Here is a 7,296-nt window from a genome sequence, read left to right as displayed (position 1 = left end):
TTTTCGGGAGGAGATCAGAGCTTTAAATTGAATTTCTACATTTTAATAACTGTGGTAATTTTACACAGACATAATGAGTTATTCTACACTAAACTGTACTAACTGTTTCTACAGGAGTGTGTGTGTGTGTGTGTGTGTGTGTGTGTGTGTGTGTGTGTGTGTGTGTGTGTGTGTGTGTGTGTGTGTGTGTGTGTGTGTGTGTGTGTGTGTGTGTGTGCGGGACCGCGGCTCCACGTCACGTTCACTACTGCGCAGAATCAGCTCCCAACTCAACACAAGATGTCAGCGCCATATAGCGACACTGGCGGCTCAAAAAAGGAATATTTCGCGAAACTGCAATGGAAACAGTTTTGCGCATTTCATTCGATCGATCATCGGTGCGCGGTGTGTTTGGACAGAAGACGAGACTGAGTTCTTTATTATACTCATAAAAGACAAAATAATTATATGTGATAGTACTGGATTTATCAAGAGCTTGAGGCAGAAATGAGGGAGAAACACCTAATATGAGCCGCTCCTTTCCTTGCCATAAATGCTTGGAAAACACACATATGGTTATGTGTCTTTTTTTTTTTTTTTTTTGGTACGGTTCGCTTTCACACTGCTCTTTTTGCAAGTGAACCAAAATTTGTAAACAAAACCACACGTGTGTCGTGCCGACGCGGTGTCATTGGTTGTTGAATTAAATCTTACCCAGATACAATAGTGCTATTTTCTGATTGGCTAACAACACCAGAGGAGACGCGCTTGATTCCTGCCGGTTCCACAGTGAGAGCGGCGCGGCCAGAGTTTTGGCATATTAAATATATTACAAATAGTTTTTCAGCGTGAGAAATACAATGTGCGGCGGGAGAGCGTGACAAAAGACCGAAATGAGTGACTGTCACGCTCAATGTGTGACACTTGAGAGCCCTGTCACTCATTCATTCATTCATTCCATTCCAATGATGCACACACGACGCGCAGAAAGACGCGCAACAGTATCGTGTGGGCAGACAGCGCGCCGGAATGGAGGCTACAACAGATCACTTTCCCATAACGCGACTCCGACTACGGAAGCCTGTTAACTCAAAGGCGCAGTGCTTTCTTGCAATTGGGTCGTTCATGTTCATACCGTAAACGAACCGTACCAGAGTTCGTTTGGAACCGTACCGAGACCACTTCTTCAGATGGGTCTCGGTTCGGTTGTTTGGTCCGCACCCGAGTTCGATTGCTGTATTCACACCTGCACAAAGGTCCGCACCAAGGGGGTAAACGAACTAGAGTTCGATTCAATCGAGCCAAACAAGGCAGGTGTGAATACACCCTATAATAATAATAGCTAGTGCGGCGGCTGAGATACACATAAACCTCCTAACATCCGTCGCCATGATTTTTGTATGACTTATCGCGAGAGGAAAAAAAATCGATTTAGTCGCGTAACATCGGTTAATGGAAATGCCGTTTTTTTTATCGATATGTAGAATATATCGCAAAAGTTTTGCACAAATCTGTAATGGAAACGCGAGTAGTGATGGCATGTGTGTGAGAGCGCTGTGCCCTATCTGTCAGTGTGAAGGGGACTCAGATTCCTCTGGCACCGGGCCTGGTTGGCTGTTGTTTTTATCAGGCTTCTTCACACCAGGCTTGACTCGGGGCAAACGGCACACGGATAAGTGAAACAAACACAGCCTGAGCTAAGCAACAGTGGCTGAAGAAGCCTGATAACCACAGCCAGAAGAGGAGCGTTCATGATCCCGCGGGCCAAGCTCTGAAACACGGACACAGAAGAGGACACGTCTACGCCTTTCACATACAGTCAAACCAACATTTATTCAGACACCTGCAACATTTCTCACATTATCACAGTTTATTCGCTCTGGTTTAGAAAATGGTAATAAATTATGACAGGAATCAGTTGGTATTTCACTGGTTTTGTCCGTCCTTCTGTTAGACTCTCACACATGAATTATGTTCAATATCGGTCAGCTGTTAAATTTAATACACAATTAGATAATACCAGTTTAGGTTAAGCAATTACCAAGCAATGCTTCATGTTGTTCAGTCTGTGGTGTAAAAGATCGCATTAGCAATTAAAGAAAAAACACTTCAGCAAAACATGATCAGGTCAAAGTGTCTGAATAATATTTCCTCCCAAATGTTTATAAATGTTACTGGTAGTCACTGTATGAAGAATATTTGGGTATAATATGTCACAATTTACCTTATTTTGCTCTCCTCGCTTACATAAATGAACTATAGTGTCCCAATAGTAAGAAAAATATAAAAAATGATATGGTGTCTGTATAATTTTTGGTTTGACTGTATGGCGCTCTCTGTATAAGAGGGCAGAAGCATTTTGTAAAGAAGACAGGGTCATATGACACTATTTCAGAAGTTTATTATTGTGTTTATTGGGTGTGAACACATGGTTTAGTGTTCATATTTCATATACTGTGCATTATTACAGCATAATGTCTGTCTGAAACGCTCAGGTGTGTGTTTCCCGTAAACGCTGTAACTCTGCTTCACTATCAGTGCGATGCATCGTTGAAGAAATCGACTCGCTATTCACGACTGTTTCCCGAAACTATATTGTCGCAAATTGGTCGTTCAACCACGTTGCTTAATGACGTCACGCATGTGTTGGAGTAATAACTGCTTTTAATGAATCTGTTTGAGATCGAATTAATACTAGATGTTTCGCTATTAATTACAGACATGCATCTGAGGACTATTTATTTTTTTCTCAGTTATTTTGCTTTATTTCCAGATTCAATCATCGGCTCGTTCTCACGTAGAGCACGTTCACACATGCAAAATCTTCAAAAAACGACGATTTAAATCTCTCGACAAACTAAGCCGCAAATGACATTTGTATGTATTCTATATAAAAGATACAGATTGTATTGGATGTCATCTTGCTTATTTTACTCAAGATCAGGATTTATTGAGTCCACATGTCCTGCAAACATGAAACTCCGCAGTTTCGAGAGTGTCGTTACAAACACACAACTCTGCGATGCTGTTTGCAATGTTCGTTGGAACAATGGTTTCGGGAAACACAGACTCGTTGAACTGCTGATAACGATGAACTTGCGAACATATTTGGCTAACGAAGCTTTCTGGAAACACACCCCTGATTGGGTTCTGGTTTTATAAAGCTCCGCCCCTAAAAGCTCAGAGTGCTCTGATTGGCCAGCTGACCAAGTGCGTTGTGATTGGCCAAACGCCTCAAACGTGTGTCGGAAATGTAACGCCTCTTACTCTCATCGCAAACGCCAGCTTCCAAGGCTACTAAAGCAATTGAAAACAAACAGTTAATAATGTTGGTTTTACCACATCAGTTTGAGCCAGAGACACATTGTGAAAATGCAGAACCAACTTTACAACCCCGACTTGAGCAGAATGTTTTTATTTTGTAACACTCTTAGCTTTCAGATACAAAGAAGGATAAAGCGCTTTACTCAAGAAAACTTTTGTGTTGTACTGTTCAGATACAGCATTATAAATCAATCAAACATTTATTCCTAATTTAGTCTGTTTTCAGAAGGCCAAACAAAGAGATTTTGCTTTCGCATCCAAACACACAGCCTTTGGTAGGCTAATGTTATTATGCTAATATTTCACGTTGTGACATGGTTGAAGTCCAGATATTACTTCCACAAACATCTGAGGTGTTTTAGGGCAGATTCATCACACACTAAAGGAAACCGTTTAAAAAAGCATCATATGACCCCCTTTAAAGATTTGTATAAGAAAATGTTTGACAGTACAGAAATGAAACAAAACTTATATACAATAACATCCGAAAAGATAGAAATAAAACACAATTTTTTCATAAAGTAATGTCCGAAATTGACACCAGCACATAAAGGATTTGTTGACTATATTTAAAGCAATTAAAAAAATAATTTATGAGACCTGCATGGTCTTATTAAATAGCATTGAAATATGCGGAAACATTATTATTAATAAAGCACTGAATTATCATATTTTCTGCCATTTATCCGTTAACTTTGTCTGGTTTTAAGGATGTTGAAGTATTTTAGGTAACATTAAAAAACATTTCCACGTTCATGCGTTGTGCCTTTAAATCTGGTGCCGCTGGTGATGTGCTTTATCTGTTCACCATTGCTGACTTTATTGCCACTAGCAATGCAGCATGACAAGAATAATTCATTAATTCAGTCATAAATTAATTTTTGTAATGACATAAAGGTTAGTTTCTGCTCCTGTACTCTTTGTTAGAAGATTGAACATATCTATTTTATTCTATCCTATAAGCAAACACCTACTCATGTTTCTGCAATGTATTATTGAAAGCCCACTCACAAATCAATTTTCATAAATTGCCTTCATTTTCTATTTCAGTATTGACTGTAGTTATGAGACTGGATGCAAAGTCGAGCTAATTGAGGAATGTAATTGATTTTATTTCACCCTTGAGCCAGAAGGAACCAGTTTAGGCAAAAGAGATCGAACCAGGAGAGACTCCCTGACCTTAAAACCTTTTAATGAGGCAACTATAAAAAAATACATGCATCCACTCCATGCACATAATTCTGCTGAGCTGTGACAATTAATTCATCATAAGACCAGTTATTGGCATCAGTGCGTATGGCAATATTTAAACATCTAGCAATTATTTTAGTGCAGTTTGAAAACTCGAAAACTTGTTCAAGAAATGATTGTTGGTGCATTAATATTTCAGCTGATGTATGTGACTTCCCTTTTATGAAGCTATTTCAATATAACTAACTAACTTTATTTGATATGGGATCTATATAAATTCCTTTACTGAAGTAGATACTTCACAGATATCTTACTATTAGCCACGCTGACGTCAGACGCACGTCTGTTTACAACTGAACAGAAGAAATGAACCAGAGAAGATTTACACCTCAAAGAAGGCGGAGCCTTGGAGACACACCCACTTATTACATCATCACCACTGACCAATGGGAGTTCAGAGGTGATTACCAGTGAACTTTCCAGAAAAGTCCAAGTTTACCTTAAACTTTACACAATTTAAAGGATTTCATCAGAAGGCTTTTTTTTAAGTCCCCCTGTGGTGAAACTCAAGTTTTTAATGTTGTTTATATGTGTATGTGGTGTTTTAATATGCTTTAAGACAAACCATGTGTAAATTCATAAGCCGACAGCATTGCTGAGTATTTTCTCCTTAAAACTGCAGTGAAACAAAGACAGTCTCAAAAAATCGCTGGTGTTTCTGACGTCACAAACTACCTTGTAACCAATCAGATCAACGTGTGATCGTCAACGAGTGTATCTCTGAGCAGAGTGAGTGAGTGGAGGCGGGGCTCATTTGCATATTCATAGATCCATGCATTCTAAATGAGGCAAGGGTGTCGAGTTACATTCAACCTTTTTTTTTTTTCTTTCAAGGATTATGTCATTTTGGTGATCAAAGATGAGTTTTAAGGGATGCATTTATTGACTACAGGGGAACTTTAAGACTAAAAATATTTTAAGATCCTAGTGTGCCTAAGTGTGCTTAAACTTTGAGCTCATGACGTACAACATGATTAGGATTTTAAACTTAAGTAAGTCACTTTTTCTCTCCCGGTGGGCCGTCATCACACTACGGATGGCACACAGCTGCGAGAAACCTCTCAGCGGGGACACACCGTCTCCATCTGTCCTGTGAACGCTCGCAGAAAACATGGCGTGAGCGTCGGGAAGAACAGAAAAAAAACACATTATGCACCTGTTCCAAATGTCCCAACTCACACAATTTTTCATGGTCATTTTGTGCCGCTAAAGTAGTTTTACTCACCTGCACCTGGTTCAAATGGACCCGCTCTTATAGGGGACACCAGCAGAATTTGTGCACTCTAAAAAAAAGTGACCCAACTTTGGGTCAAATACGGACAAACCCAGCCGTTGGGTTAATTTTTATATATTATATATTTTTTATATATTCATTTTTAATATTTGACTCAAAGTCCCACATTTGACCCAATGTTGGGTTGAAACAACCCAGATTTTTTTTAGAGTTTAACGAAAATCTCCCGTTGCGATACGGAAATATGAATTGCACCTGTTAACCGTGTGAGGGAATGCACACATCTCGACATCTGCTCGAATATCGACACATGAGATGATAGATGTTTTGCTACGCACTCGCAGAATAACGTATGGACATCATCCAAGAATATCATCAACACTGAGGGAAAGAGTGTGTTATTATGTGAATGGCTGTTTGGGAGTTTGTGTGTGTCAGACGACGCACTCAATTTTAGCAGGTGTGCTTCGACAGACTTGAATTTGCGCCAAGCCGGCGGTGAAAAAGCACGAGAGAGAGAGAGAGAGAGTGACAGAGATAGAGAGAGAGAGAGAGCGACAGAGATAGAGAGACTGTGTGAGGTGCTGACAGATGGGGACGGTTTAACTTCTAGCGTTCGGTTAAGATCCAGAGCTTCCCTGGGCTTTCTGTGCCAAGCAGGTGCACACAAAAATACCAGAGAGAAAGAAAAATTACAGCTGCTTTTTCACAGGTTGTTAAGGAGTCATTCATAAAAGCGACTTTCTAGTTGAGAGGCTGCCAAGGCCAAGAGTGTTGGTATTCTTTAATGGACACTAAGGCTGTGTGTCCACCAAAGCGTTTTTTCACACAGCTGGCGTATAATTCCAATTGTTTTCAATGGGAGCGCCGCGTTTTTTAAACGCCATGAGCGTAACGAGGTGCTGATTGTGTATTTAACGCTCAAGCGCTGAGCGTTCGGCGTTTTTTACTGGTCAAATATTCAACTTTGGGCTAAAAACAAGCGGCAACCTCCCTGTCTCTCTCTCTTGAAACCAACACGGAAGTGAATTAAACTGCAATTCATCGAATGGCCGCTTGAGGTTGGCAGGAAAAGTAAGTCAAATCTGTATCTCCCCCATATTAAAATGCCCAACTTTACAGCAGAAAAAAATATGTTTACAGCCTGGTGTCTTAAGTTGGTTTGGTCTATACAGCTAATTTTGCCCTTCGACAACTGTGAGGGGGGTGAATTGTTTTTATAACTCATCCGTTTAAATTATATTAAGCCTTAAAGTCCTGCATAATTAAGGGCGTGGCCACTTGAGTGACAGGTGGATTGCCGCTGCTGTTACTAGCCGTTTGTCTGCTCTCTGTTAGCCATCATGTCACCTCAGCTGATTCCAGCTTGCCATCTCTGCAGTGTTTGTACTTTTTTCGGGATTTATTTCATAAGATTTAATACACGCCTCATACCTTCGCCCACGCCGTTGGATTCCGTCGTTGTCGAGTATCGAGTGAACAACCAGCGCTGTTCTTCAGTTGTTTTC

The sequence above is a fragment of the Siphateles boraxobius genome, unplaced genomic scaffold (genome assembly GCF_051911475.1).
Source record: "Siphateles boraxobius isolate OS27281-9 unplaced genomic scaffold, OSU_SipBor_1 48, whole genome shotgun sequence".
NCBI lineage: Eukaryota > Metazoa > Chordata > Actinopteri > Cypriniformes > Leuciscidae > Siphateles > Siphateles boraxobius.
The sequence above is the reverse complement of the archived record's forward strand: the minus strand, read 5'-3'. Positions refer to the sequence as shown.